The sequence below is a fragment of the Euprymna scolopes genome, chromosome 7 (assembly GCF_053919585.1).
Source record: "Euprymna scolopes isolate OS-2025 chromosome 7, ASM5391958v1, whole genome shotgun sequence".
NCBI lineage: Eukaryota > Metazoa > Mollusca > Cephalopoda > Sepiida > Sepiolidae > Euprymna > Euprymna scolopes.
Window position 1 is genome coordinate 36,177,404 of NC_136488.1, and position 16,492 is coordinate 36,193,895.

A 16,492-nucleotide genomic window follows, 5' to 3' on the forward strand; every position below is an offset into this window, starting at 1 on the left:
AATGCATATACCATTATATATATATATATATATATATATATATATATATATATATATATATATATATATATATATATATATATATATTATTATTATTATTATTATTATTATTATTATTACAGATAATTTATTATATCTTAGCACCTGATCTTAGAAGGGCTTTAAAAAATGAAATGTACAATATTTTACAGCGAAATCCACCAAATGACAAATAAAATAGTCGTTTCGAACTAATGATCTGCGTTCACAACATCACAAGGATAATAAAAAAAAAAACAATAAACCATGAAAATATCCATCGTTGTCATAACGAGTTGTGTGTCACGTGTTTATGAGTCATGAATATCGACCGTGGAACAACTCATAGCAAGCATCTTACTCACTTTGTTTTTGTTTTGTAGAAATAAACATCGGTCACATGTCTGTGTTGTCCCCACTCATGGTGAAATGACTGTCGAGTTTTGTCAGTAACCTTTTGTGTCGACAGGCGCTGGGTATCTTAAACAAAAAGCGAACATATGTTATATCTTAACTTCGCGTTGTATTTAAATAAGTTTCTTTCTTTTCCCCCTAATAGTAATCCGCTTAAAAATATCTAAATAAAAATGGAAAGCCATAAGCTGTGAAATATCTGTTACGAAATTCGGTATTTATGCAGAATCAAAACCTTACTATCGTCGTAAATTTCTAAGAAGTTTACGTAAAAAAAACCGATAGGTGCCGTATGGTGCCAAAACCCTGAGTCAATTAAATCACAGTAACCAACGTCATTTAAGGAAAAATTATTTGCTATAAGAAATTTATTATAATAATAATAATCTATATATTAATACGATAGCGTGTGTTTTATTTTCTGTGTCCTGCTTACAGCCGGGTCGTTTAATATTTATGTACTTCCATTTGTTGTAATAAATAATTTTACCAAGAATTCTTCATAAGTTTTGGTTTCGGTTTCGATCATAGCTGATGGCATTCAAGTCATTTAATTCTTTTATAAATAATTTTATCAAGAATTTCTCATAAGTTTTGGTTTCGGTTTCGATTATAGCTAATGACATTCCAATAATCGATTTTTTAAAAATAATTTTTATCAAGAATTCTTCATAAGCTTTGGTTTTAGTTTCAATTATAGATGAAAGAACTAAAGTTATATATATATATATATATATATATATATATATATACATATATATATATATATATATATATATATATATATATATATATATATATACAGGGTGACCCAAAAAACGCTTGAAAGAATAAAACACAATGTCTTTAAATGCTGTAGAACGGAGAAAAAAAGGCCAAAGACCCTAGTGTTTCATATATATATAATAATATAATAAACTAGTTATGACCAAAGTTTCATTTCATTCGGACAAAACACTAAGAAACGGGGCCTAATTAGAGTTGTGCCCGTTTTTTGGGGGGCACCCTATATATATGTGTGTGTGTGTGTGTGTGTGTGTGTGTGTGTGTGTGTGTGTGTGTGTGTGTGTGTGTGTGTGCTTCCACAGGTCCTGCTAATAAAAAAAACTAATTATTTATCTGGATTTGAACCAAAAAAAGTCATTAAAAAAACAACATCATATAGAAAAGAAAAAAAATATTAGTTATTCAAAATATAAATATTTGTTCATGTCACTTAATTTATAATGAGTGTTTTTTTTTTCTGAAAATTTTTATTTTATTTTTCTGAAAGTTTCGTAAAATAATAATATATATAACAATAATATAATAATTATTCATTGTATCTTCTTTGCAAAAACAAAGACAATATTGTTTTCATTTCGCAAATAATTTTTCATTGAATTATCTTTGTAATAACAGAAATAATATACTTTTCATTTAAAATATTGGGCAGTGCTTGCGCGAAAAAGAATGTCACGATACTTTTGCTCGGCACCTTCCAGAGTTTTACGTAAATTGTCGGGAAAATCCCGATAATAGCACGGCTATTTTTTATCAAATTCTGAAATTTTTGTAATAACTAAAGATACTGTTACTTGTAATATACAAGTAAAGAGGCCTATTAATTCTTTATCTAATGTATATGTGCATTTACAGTGTCTACGAATGTAGTGTGTATATTAACTAAAAGAGAGGGGCCGCTTTTTCTGTAAATGCTCATAGACATTGAAAGTTATTAGAAAGTAGTTGAATCAACTTACAATCAGAGAGGAAGAGAATAGTGCATAGATATGTAAGTAAGAAATTGTTGTATTCAGTTTATTACAAATTACGACTATGTAGATGAATTAAAATGGAAGTATTTTCTAACGTAATTCAATCTCAGAACTAATGTATATTCACCCATGTAAGTTTGTGTCATTAAAGTATATAGCAAAAAAAGCCTTAGAGAAATAAATGTTGACTAACTCAGACTTAGCGTAGTAATCTCTTTCTCTCTCTCTCTCTCTCTCTCTCTCTCTCTCTCTCTCTCTCTCTCTCTCTCTCTCTCTCTCTCTCTCTCATATATATATATATGTGTGTGTGTGTGTGTGACCTTGTTTGTCTTTTTATTTGAGGAACGGTATCTACCTAACTTCTCTGCCAATTTTTTTTGTCTACAGACTTGAAAATCAATATATAGGAGATTTGAATCTCTGGAACAAATTTGATTTGGTTTTTAACCTGTAAAAATAGCTGTTAATAGGTCAAAATTAAAAAAAGTTGGCATTTGGCAGTCGTAAGTCGACTTAAAGTTCTCTTCTACGCATGAGCAAATATACATTTATATATTTTAAAACGTTATTTTTTAGTTTTTATGTGCGTTAGGACATAGTACAGATGCTAACGATTAATGATGGTGCGCTGTATGTTTTGAGTCTAGCTGATGATACCCGTCATTATTTTTTGTTTGTTTTACTTTTGAAATCACTACTAGATATTGGGCACAATATAATAATAGATATAAAATTGGCTCTATAATAATAAATACGAAATTTGCATGAATTTAACTATATTTAAGCGTATTTTACAACCGGGCAACGCCGGGCAACACCGGGCGGCTAGTTTATATATATATATATATATATATATATATATATATATATATATATATATATATATATATATATATATATATATATATTTAAGTAATCTTATCTGTCTGTCTGGGGAATGGTCTCTACCAAAGTCTTCTGCCAGTTTCGGTCTACAGACTTGAAACTTGATATATAGGGGATTCATGCCTGTGGAACAAATTCGATTTGGTTTTTAGCTGGCAAAATAACTGCTAAGAGATCAACCAAAATTTTTTCAAAAATGGGACTTGGCAGTCGTCTAAATGTATTATTGCTACGCATACGCAAATATGCATTTATATATTTTAACAACGTTATTTTTTAAGTTTTTGTATGCGTGTGGATTTAGGTCAGACTGTTACGAATAAAAAAGCTAGAGAGCTACATGTTTTGGTTTCGATGATTAGCTGATAGTACCCAAGTCATATTTGTTTTCAACTTTTGAAAGCAATACTATATATTGGGTACAATATAATAATCAATAGAGAATGTTTAAGCGTATTTTATGACTGACCCACATCGGGGAGGGGCACTATTATATATTGGGTACAATATAATAATCAATAGAGTATTGACTATATTATAATGTACAAAATCTGCATAAATTAAAATATCATATTTAAGCATATTTTACGATCGGACAACGCCCAGCGGTCTGCTAGTAGATTAATAACCGTAACAATTCTGAAATCAAACTGGAACAAATAATTATAGTGGTTGTGGCCCAACGGGTCGTGCGTACGTCTACTACTAAAATTACATGGTAAAAATTAATAAAATTTTGATCTATTGAAAACTATCACGTATTTTTGCATTATAACTTATAATTTTTGGATTTTACGATTGATGAGCAATACTAACCAATCTCCAAAAAAAAAAAATGTTTTTTATTTTTTTTAGATGAGGATTGATTATTAGTATAATTTGGATACTTCGGACTCTGTTCTTACCTTGATTGTTATTTTTCATGTGTATCTTGTTGAACTTGGAAATCTTTCAGTAAAAACCCGTACACAGAATTTCGAATGGAACTCTTTGATCAATCCACGTGAGTAGCATACTTTCGTTCTGTCGGCCATTTTATTTTGAGTGTCGTCCGCACTGAGGATTGAACCTTCAACTTTGAAAACAATGTAACTTTCAACTGTTTTCTACAACAAGTACTTTATGAGTCCTTCCGGGCAGTTTGGTACGAATTTTAGGAGCCTTAAACCGATTTTTGTTTTTAGATGTACAATCTTAAAACAGAATATAAGCCATTGTTGAGATGGCTTATTCCATGTTCACTGAGGTATTGCTTTGACCCTCTGCACTTCGAACTTAACTTCTCCCTTTAAGAAGGGGTTAGTTTATTGCTTGAGGTGCCTCTCTCGGCAAATGCAAGTATGGATACTCAGACATTTTTTGCAGGCCAGAGTGTTCTTCTTCTTCTAGGGTACTGACTCTTCAATCTTACTTTTTGAACCTTGTGTTACATCATCATGCTGTTAGTTGTTAGCATTATAACAATCCCATCTCCGATTATTTTAAGATATTTCGTGTTTTATTTTGTATTTCGGGAAAGGCATGCGAGATCTCGTATTTTGCTTATTGTTTATTTCTTTTATTTTTTGCTGTTTTGTTTTGTTTTTTTCATTTTTTTGTCTCTTTTTCTTTCTTTTTTTTTAAAGGAAAGGCCTGACATATTTCGAGAAAATATTAATGCTACCAAAATGGACTGGTAACGCAATACCTCGTGGTTTCCATAACTTGACACATGCACACGAGTTCGTTCAAGAATTTTATAGCTCTGTTAGTGAAAGGTTAAGAAACTAATTTTTGTTTTGACAGTTTCGTTTCTGTAATTTAACAAGAAAAACTCGATTCACACACACAAAAAAAAAGTTTTTCACTTGGTAGTCTTAACTAAGTCTTAACTAAATCTTTACTAAATTGGATTTTATTGGTCTCCATTGAAATTTGAGTGGCAATAAGCCTCCTCTAGGTCCCTATTCTCTCCGCGCTTTTCCAGTCGAGGTCTGGTCAGTGCTCTCTCCTAGGTCATTCCATCTTCTTTGACCATTCTCAGCTATTTAGTATCACTCTTTGGGGGGGAATGGGAGGGGGAGAGGATAGAGAACTTATAGATATGCAGCTCCAATGTTCTTGGTTCCATGTAATGATTCTTCATGTTTCGTCTCTGCAGTAGCTCCTCTGACCTGCGCATGTGGCTCATGTGTATTAGTCTCCGCATTCGAGGGTTTCCTTATTATTTCAGCTGTTTTCATTATTGTTATTCGTTGTATCTTTCCAACCACTCCTCTAATTCCAATTTCTCCCATTCTTTTTCAAAGCTTTTCAGAATTGTTCTTCGTGCTCCTATTATTATTATTATTATCATTATTATTATTATTATTATTATTATTATTATTATTATCATTATTATTATTATTATTATTATCATTATTATTATTATTATTATTATTGAAAAAAAAGAATAAACTTACTCAAATGTACCATGTTGTTAAGATATGACATATGTTCGCTTTTAGTATAAGATGCCTAGCGCTTCTCGAAACAAAACGTCATTGGAAAAATTTGATATCACCTCGATGATGAAGCAGGAGGCAGATGTTTCTCAAATGTTATATACATTTAGCAAGCAAGCTGCCATGCACATGTCGAGGCAAAAGGTCATTGGCAAAAATCGACTCTGAGCCAGGTCACTCCACCGTCAATGGAGGTGCTGCAATGACATGAAGCCGATGTTAATTTATTTTAAAAAATAAATGTGTACTTAGTGAGAAAGATGATTGCTGTGAGGTGTTAAGGTAGATTGAGGATTCAAAAACACGTGACATCGATGGATACTTTCGTTCTTTTATTCCTGAGATTAACGTTGAGCATTAGTTCCAAACAACTCTTAGGCAGGGTTTTAAAAAGAATCTCAAATCTAATAGATCCCACACTATCAACCAAGTTCCAGTCGGCGAATAGGTAGAGGGATTCAGAGGAGCCACTGAGTTGTAAGCTCGGAAGAGATTTTGGTCTCTGGGTCTGAGGAAGCATGTATGGACCAACTAGCGACGATGTAAATAAGAGAGGAAAGCGTTTTAAGTTCGAGGAAAGTCACAAACGGGAAATAAATGTTATATATTAAATATAACTTAGTCGTTATGAGTTTCTTCGGAGAAAAAGTATCTTCAATTTAAGGACAACACATCAGAAACTATTCAAGAAGGTATGTGTCCCGTTGTCTGATGTTGAACAAGACAAAGATATTCGTCGTTTTGTTTAAAGAACTGTCTCGTACGTTATTGTCCGTCATGAACTGTATTTGAGTGCATACACCCACAACAAACTACAAGTATACATAAACACCATTATATATATATATATATATATATATATATATATATATATATATATATATATATATATATATATATATATATCGCACTGCTGGACACACGAATGAAAGATGAACATCAGACACACACATATAAATATACACCTGCCAGTTATACAACACTGATGAACTCACAGCACTTATGCCACCCCTCGACGTAAATACTTCTGATTAACTTGAAGCAGCAAAATCTCGCCCTGATTCTGTTGAGGTATCTAGATGCTAGAAAGCCTTCTACTTTAATACCTTTTTCCCTCGAACTGCTAAACTTTGGAATCTCCTCCCTGTTTCCTGCTTCCCTGACTACATGCATAATGTAATGTAAATCGATATCTCACTCAATCCTTACATAGTCCCCTGTAAACATGGATCCAAATAGTAGTCCCTTACATCCAAGTGGAAATATGCCTTGTTTGTGGGTAAACACGAGTTAAATAAAATTTTGTTTTATTATTTTGGCATATTTATCTGTAATATATTGCACATTTTCATTTTTTTTTAACCTTTAGGGGGCTTACTTCCATAAAAGTAACAATTTTCTACGCCCATAACTACCGTACCAAAGGACATTCACCCTAGGTGTGTTCAATCGGCTTCCTCCAAAAGAGAAGGTTTCATGAGAATATCAATTTCACAAGAGGTCCCTTATTGCTTGTATATCCTTGTTAAGGAAAATGACAACGTTTTGTATTTGCAGTTCTCGCAGTAGAGGTGTTAACGTCCTGATATTCCAAATGGTCACCCATATATATAGCTTATTCGAACCCATGTGAAACTTTATATTTGGGTTTTAGCCAGAAAAGTCGGTGCAAAAGTGTGAAAATTAAAGAAATGGAATTCTCCAGGTGAAGGTTGAACGACGGCATTACGAATATGCATACGTAACGTATTAGCTATTGGTTTATGTTTTAGTTTGTAGCCTTGCAGCAAAAATGTCTTCATAGCGCAGGCATTAACATCAAAGGAAAAAATAAATCGTCAGCTAAACGTTTTGGTTTCGATTTTTGATGGTGGTGCACGAGTCATTTTTTTTACACCTTTTAAATCATTACTATATATTGGGTGCAATATAATATAATAATAAATACGGAATCTACATTTACGACCGGGCAATGCCGGGCGGCCAGCTAGTATATATATATATATATATATATATATATATATATATATATATATATATATATATATATATATATTACGTAAAAAAATTTTTAAAATGTAAGACTGAACTTCTGATTTTTGTATCTCATTAAAACCTTGCGTGAAAGGCAATGCACCCCGTAGACTATTTTACGTTTCAAGACGTTGAACCGAAAAGCTTCAAATCAATCAAAACTTTGCTACAAATTTCTTTACGATCATTGCACCCAACTTCTGGAATTTTCTTCTGTGACTAAAAATACTTGTACTTTGCAAAAGTTATAAGAAATATCGATGAAAGTAAAACACCTATTCCATCCATTTGGAAAATATCATTAATCATTCCAGTATTTAAAAATACTGGCGGCCAGTTCGCCATCTTTCAGTACAGACCGACTATCCTCCTATGTATCATGAGTAAACTTCTTGAACCTGTGAATCAAGACAATTATCAACCATCTTAGCAAAAACAACCTATTTCGTGGCAAGCAATACAGATTTCATCCCGCAGAGCAAACTGCTGATGTGCTAATTGTAATATCGAATATGATCAGGGAAACTCTTGACAGGCATTTTGCTTCTAAAGAAATAGCCATTGATATATCTGAGATTCCTGAAAGAGGATTACTTCACAAATTTGCTAACTATGAAATATCTGACAATGTATTCGCAATCATCGAGTTATTTCTTTCTCAATAAGCACACAATTTACGATGGCGTGTCCAAGTATTTATTTTGGGAGCTCCATTCTTCCTGACACATAATTAATGATCTTACAACTCATAGCTTGAGATCATTTGCCGACATCTACGAGGACAAACCTAATGTCTATGGCTGCACTTCAAAGCGCATTGATAGTCAAAATGACTCTTTTTTCAGATTTGGAACACGCGGTGCACTCAGGAAAAAATGTGGCTTCTTACATTTAACACCTCAAAAATCAAGCTTCTCTCCTTTCACCATCAACTCTCTAATGCTTATTTTGAGAAAGCCCTTATTTTGATGATCATTGTTTTTTATAAGCTCCTATGCCTAACGTTTACCGCTGATTTAAAATGAAAAAACGTGTATCCAGTTCGTTGTTAAGATCGTTGGGAAATGGTTAGACAATTCTATTACTCCAGGAAGCACTTGGCCGCCATATAGGAGCAAAATACGTCAAAAGATGGAATAGTGCTGCCACATTTGGGAGGATCTTTACAGATTAACCCAAAATCGACTTCAAAATTTGATGGGCTGATCTTTTCTCTTCCCTACAAGCCGTCTCTCACAGAAGATACATTGCTAATCTATCTCTGCTCTATCTTAAAAGCATGGGAGCAATTGCGCTTCCGTTTTTGGTTCCTCTTTGCAAGGCATTCACAGCAGAACCTTATCTTGCTACCACATGTAACAATGGTGTTTATTTCTACCTCCATGTGCCTAGCGTTAGACGGAATTTTCATGGGCAAAGCATCTTTGTAAGGGCTGACATCTGTGGAACACATTACCGCGAGACTGCTCATTATCACAATGGAGTGGTGACTTAATGTAATAAAACACACACACACATACACACTGCTATGGTAAAACTGTGATATATATATATATATATATATATATATATATATATATATATATGTATATGAATTCTGAATATATGTAAAAATGTATTATACTATTTTATGTGTATATACAAAATAGTAATTGCGTATATAGAGAGAATTAAAGTCAATATTATCCGTTTATAACAATTATAACCCGAAACGAGAGTGACAAAGTCGAATCTCTGCCAAGGATACGAAATCCCAGATCACGGGACTAATTATAACACTTAAATGAGTGACGGGCCATGCTAAAAAAATTCAATTTCGCTCGGTTAAAAAATTCCTTACGATTCCATGTTGTTAAATTCAGTAGATCTGCTGTACACGCCTGGAAAACTCCGGATGATCTGCCTTCGTGCCCGGAGGCCGTTACCATTAACAAAAGTAAATCTTCATTCCACAATTTGAGTTGTCGTCCAGCGTCCACTGTCAAGTGAAAAACAAAATTGTCGGCACGCGCTTCCAGACGGTAGCGAACGAAAGAAAAAATCGAACAGAAAAAGGAACGTTGAACAATAAAATAAATTGACACGAGTCTTGTTTTGATTTTCCTAGTATGTATTCATAACAAAGGTCAACACCAGCAAAAGTCTCAGCGAAAAAAAAAAAAAAAAAAATTTAACAAGAAAAGAAAAAATAAACCAACGAATTCTGTCGTGTAGGCTGTCTTCTATGAACATAACACGCTGGATTTAGCGATCATTACCGTTCTCTAGGGAAGGATGCGGGACCATTTTCCGTATATTACTTGGAGAGTGGCTTTGTTATAGCTTGCTTTTCTCTTTCTTTTGTCTGTCTTTCTGTGACCTCGACTTCAGTATGTTTTCCTGATTTAATTCGAATTATCCATCTAGATTAAGAATTAATTATGGCTGACCCCCGTATTTTATTTCTCTCGCGGGGGAGTTCAGTCCTTCGGTTTCATAGTTGCTATTTCTTTCAGAATACTTCACGAATCTTAGAAATACCTTAAAGATTTCTTCGCCTGTCCATCCTTAGGAAACCGGTCTGCTTCACGCCGAAGAACCTTATGCTACTGAAAAGCAAGTGTGTAGTTCTTTTTATATAGTGGACATTGATCGGGTCGGTCCACCAATCACGCTTAATCTCACTAAAAGAGTTGTTCAATCGTCTGCACTAGACATGATATTTTCACGGCCTGGTTTACTTTGCTTGCTTTTCTGTTCAATCTAATACTCAGCCTATGCAAGTTATATATATATATATATATATATATATATATATATATATATATATATATATATATATATATATATATATATATATACTAGCTGTACCCGGCCACGCGTTGCTGTGGATCAGTTTTTTAAAATGGAACACATTCCTCAAGAAAAATTGCATTTTGTTCGTTTATTTACTTTTATTATTTTTTGCAATTTTTTTAATCAATAAAAGTTGTTATTCCCCCCCCCCAAAAAAAAAACATTAATTTTTTACCATAAATTGTTAGGTGAAAGTTTTTTTTTCAGGAAAACTTGCACTTTTTTAAAAAGAAATTTGGCAGTAAACGTTTCTCTTTGAAAACAGAATTTTTATTATAAAAAGAACAGATGAATGCTTTACAAGAACACTGTAAATAGTTAGGTGAAAGTAGAGAAAAGTTTGATTCTTTTTTTCAAGAGAATGTACAAATTATTTTTTTAACAGATGTTCAGAAAATAAACAGAAAAATACTTCCATCATTAATTATGCAAAAAAATAAATAAAATGTTGATTTAGTGTTTCAGCATTATGCTTATAAATTACGATAAAACTTGCTGAGTATGTGCTGTTTTACGGTTGTTGTAAAAATGGGACGGAAACTTAAATTTCGCTTCGTTTTAATCCTTCTTAATTTTTTAATTGTGACCCCCAAACGAATTTAATCAAAACAGTAACATTCAACAATTGTACTTTATTATATATATATATTATATATTGTATTAACACAAAATATTTAAAAAAAAAAAAAAAAAAAGTTAATAACGTAAGGGAAATAATTCCATTTTTAAACGAAAAAGTCAGTTTGATATATCTTTTTGTTATTTTTTACATAAGTCCAGCTTACCATTCACATTAGAAATGTCGACATTTATAGGTTGTCGAGTACGTTTACAACGAATAAGCACTCCAATCTACTCATGTTAAGAACGACTTTCGAAATAGACACCCTAACCTTGTCAGCATACCTGAAAAGCTATAAAAATTGACGTGTCGAATGTGAACGATGAGTTGGACGTAATGTAAAAATGTACCGAATTTAAAAGGGAACGAAATTCAAATTTCCGTTCCATTTTTACAACAACCGTAAAGCAGGGCATTCTATGCAAATTTTACCTAACTTACTGTATTAATACTATTTTTAAGCAAAAAAAAAAATTTGGCTATAAATTCCTAAACTCATTTCACCCTAAATAATTTAGATGATTGAAATAGGAATCTAATTTAATCTTTAATTTCCTGAATTGTATGCGAGAAATTCATTTTTCTTCGAGTTATATCGAATTCATTAATACGGACTTTAGGGGCTTTTTTCGTAATGTTCCTGTAAAAATTATTTTTTATTGTTACAAATTACGATGCTTTATTTATATAAAAAAAGCAAAAATAAATTCCTGCGTTTTTTATTTACTACTGAAAACCATAACTTTATTAAAGGTATTTTTTGTTTAAACAAAATAAAACATTTTCACTGAGAGTTAAGTAAAAATAATTAGTCCATTATATTCTGCGATCATTATTTGATAAATACTGAAAATTTCATTAAAATTGGTTAATTTCCTGATTTTGGGTGAATTTTTAAGTAAAGGGAGGGGTCAAAATGCTTATACACTTTGAGCGTCGGCATTCATTTTGTCTGTACCTACCATTTTTCGATGAATATTTGATATGAAAGCGACCACGTGTGGTTAATTTAAATTAAATTTCAATCACATGGTTACATTATCAATAATCATGTGATTATTGAAAATTTACCGATATTGTAAACACATTCTGTTTACATTAAGCCTGTAGTAGTGAGACCAAAATATCCTTTTAGTGTTGGCAACTGAGACTTAAAAAAAAAACTCCAGAAAATCGCTAGATTTTAAACTTTTTATCGTCTGAAATTTTCAAAAATCGCTAATCCCCCCCCCCTACAAAAAAAACTTCATATTTTAACTTCCTACCATAAAAAAATTATAAATATAGTATATTCAATATATAAAATGTTCCGTGTTTTCTCACTATATGTTTCTGGATTTATATTGAAGCGGTTAGCTCCCCAGGAAGGCTTACATATTTTATCAGTTAGTTTTACCTGTTTTTTCAGAGACGGTATTTTTTTTTGCAAGAAACAAATCATAAACTCAAACTTTTTATAATAAAAGTTAAATTGAAATATACTGCAAATTAAACATCACAATAATGGTGTAACATATTTTGAAATTAGAAAAATAAAAAAATAAAAAACTTTGTTTTAGCATGTTAAAAGTATTTAGGTTGGTAGATAATTAAAGTCTACTGTATTGGTATAAGTTTTTTTTGCTGTTGTTTCTTGCTTTTTACAATTTTCGACTAAATACTAAATTAAGCGGGGTTGCTTAGATCGTATTTTAAACTAAACTTCGGAGGTTGGAATGCCGCCCACCTAAAATGTACTTGGAAAAATCGATTTCATAGCGAGATTTAAGAATGGTTAGCCGAAAAAAAAAGGTGAAAAACAAAACAAATAATCAATAAATAATTGTTACCAAAGGCAATAAATGCTACTTTTTTTTTTTACTTATATGAATGAGTTTATTTTATATTTTAAAGTATTTTCAAGCGCTTTTCTTTATTTTTTAATCTAAAATTGCGGGTGTGTGGGTGCCAAATATCTCCAGATTTTCTAGAATTCCCCGCTAGATTGCAAACGAAATCTCCAGCTCTAGCAGGAAAACCGCTAAATTGAAAACACTGGTCACGTGACGGGAAGCGGTAATAAATAGTTGTCCCTAAATAAAAAATGGCCTATCGGTACAAAGAAAACCACCTATTTATTATAGAAAAATTAATTATAATGTTATAATTAAAAAGAAATATATAAAAACACACATGAGTATAGTAAACATATTATACCAAAACGTGGAAGCCATCCATCCAGTAGTTCCTTAGACTATTAATTGCGAACTAACCAAGAGTTACATTTTTATATATAGATATATAGATACTAGTTGATGAATAGCAAACGCAATCAGGATCCGTAAAAATTTTAGTTAAACTTCCAATAGGTTTAGCGATTAACTGGCGGCTCACGCCCCACCTTACTTGGGCCTAGGGATTGAATCTCACGGTACTAGCCATACCGATGAGGCACAGGGGCTCTACTCAAGCGATAGCGTAACACAATCTAATATTTAAATACGAAGATATTTTCCAATGCTTGAAAATAAAAAAAATATTTAATAGTATGAAGTAATATCTTTAAAATAATGTTATATAGTTTCAAATCCAACAAGTAATAGTAATAGTATTAATATTAAATAATTTAGAATAATATAGCGTAATACTTTGGAAAAATATGATGAACTTAAAGATACTGTCAGACGCCATATACCCATTATAATAAAATCTCATTGCCACTGTCCATCTACGTTTATTAGTAATATATTGATGATTTTATAATTATTGTCGGTATAAGGATGTGCCAATTTTTAACCCACTCACATGACTCGGACCACTTGTCCCTCCTCGTAGTGGATAATTATAATAATAGCTATTTCACGGAAATGAAAACGAAAAAAAAATTCTATGCCTTTAGAATCGAGTGTTAGTCAGAACGAGGCTAGGGCTTGTTGACTATGACAATTATGGCGCCATTTTTTTGAAAGTGAGTTTGATTACTTTCATCTCAGGTTGCGACTTACGAGCAAAACCGCTCGAAAGGGAGTTTCCATTTTCGCATTGCACACACACACACACACACACACACACACACACACACACACACACGCAAATATATATATGTGTGTGTGTGTGTGTGTGTGTGTGTGTGTGTGTGTGTGTGTGTCCAGGGTGGTCAAAATATCAATACTGAGTTTGAAAGAAGAAAAAGTAATATGAGCCAACAATTAATAAAATCAACAGCTTTATATGTTTGTTCCATTTTTATATTTTAGTTTATATGCTACCTAAAAATGTCAGTTTTCCTTCTTTCAGAATCAGACCGGACTTTTTGACCACCCTGTAATATAAAAAAGCTTTGATAAATTTATAAATGAAATAAAATGCATTTTAAATTTATAGCGATATTAACTAAGCTCAACATATTGCAAACTTAGCACTTGGATAAATTAAATTACTGTTGGAAATTTCAAAATTCCAAAAAGGGGATTCGAGTGTATATCAATGAAGTAAACTTAACTTGAATTTTTTAAATAAATAAATTTTAAAATAAAAACAAATATCTGTTTTAAATAAAAACAAATATCTGTTTTAAAGATTTATAAACAGTACAGCTATTAAATTCATGGTTCTTCAGTTGCATTAATCAAAATACTGTTGTAAGTAAAATACAGTAAGTAGCAGTTAAGTTAACTATATGAATTTTGGCGAAGATCACATTAATACATGTCAGGATGACCTTGCAACAAACGAAAATATAACCCGCTGCAAGTGGCGTGATTTGGCATCAAAGAATATTTGCCTAGACACAACATGCTAGAAATGCAAAGTCGCATGATATGATGATAGAAAGAACGTCACGTGTTGGCGGAGAGAACAGAGAGTTCTGAGAGACTTTTCGTTTTAAATTAAGTATACTGAACGGGAAAATAATGTAAATTATCTAAGTGAATGTTGTCTCAATACTCTGCCTGTGCGTTGTCCATCCTTAAGATTTAGTTTAGAAAACTAAGTAAGTAAATAATTAGTTAATAAGTCATATTGGTCACTCCCCTCAATGAGTAAATTCTAAATAAAACTTTGAAAACTCAGCAAGTTTCCCTTGTGTTTCTATGCATAAGTAGTTATCCGTCTTAAGTTAAAAGATCAACAACCACGAGAGGATCATTGCAAGGTAATGAGCGACGACAAGAAGCGACTATGAAAGTAAGATCAGCACGTAAAGTAAATGCATAAATAATAATAATTATAATAACTATTATATAAAATCAAATAATATGAATAAATTTACTGACAGTAATAAGTATGATAAGTTTAATGCCATTAAAACATCACCATTATGAATTCAAAGGTGGCTTCGTGGCTGGGTTCGAATTTCTCGACCAGCAGGAATTGTCATCCTACGCTACACTCCATAAGCATGAAACGTTAGTGTATATAGGTATAAAGAATAATTATTATCTAATTATAATTATCAAGCCCCTTTAAGAATACTTAAGGATGGACACTGTTTGAGAAGTATAGTCTAAAAGGCACTCAACTAGTGTTTATGCGATGTTTACAACTTCCTGTCGTTCGAACACTATGGATGTCTAATGTCCGCGCCCGAATTCAGCGTTCATTGCTTCATTCTCGTGACAATTGTTTGGTAGCCCGGGGGCAAAGGCTTAGCAAATGGGGTCAAGGGTGGCAGGAATTGTCATCTTGCAGTGATGATTGCGTAAGCATGAAACACTAGTGTCTGTAGGTATAAAAGAATTTCTATTATTTAATTAGAATTGTACTAGCAGTTCAGCCCGGCTTTGTTCGGACCCTATGTACTGTTCATAACTTTATGTGTATATGTGTATATATATATTTAAACATTTGACTCATGTTCAGGTAATCTACGTCTAAAATTTAAAGTGTTTGGATCCCAAATTGGTGGAGAAGTTTGGTAGAGTCTGCAAAGGTCAACTCTTTCAACTTTGACCTCTTGGCAGCCAAATTTTCGCCTAAAAGCTGATTAAAAAGCTTGCTGCATATCTGAATGCCCTTTATATAAAATTTCAAATGTTTAGACCCAAAATTGGCTGAATAGTTTACTAGAGACCGCAAAAGTCAAATCTATCTACATTTAAAATTTGAAGTGTTTCGACCGAAAATAGGTGGAGGAATTTGGTAGAGTTTTCAAAAGTCAAATCGTTGACCTCTTGACAGCCAAATTTTTGCCGAAACCGATTAAAAAGATATTCCCAAATCTCGGTACACCTTATGTCAAATCTCGAGTCTGTAGACTGAAAATTGACAGAGTAGTTTGGTATGGAAATGTACACACACAGACAGATACACAGAAACAATTACACACACACACAAACACACACACACACACACACACACACATATATATATATATATATATATATATATATATATATATATATATATATATATATATATATATATAAGGGGATGCAAAAGGCAAGTGGTCCTGGATATGACCT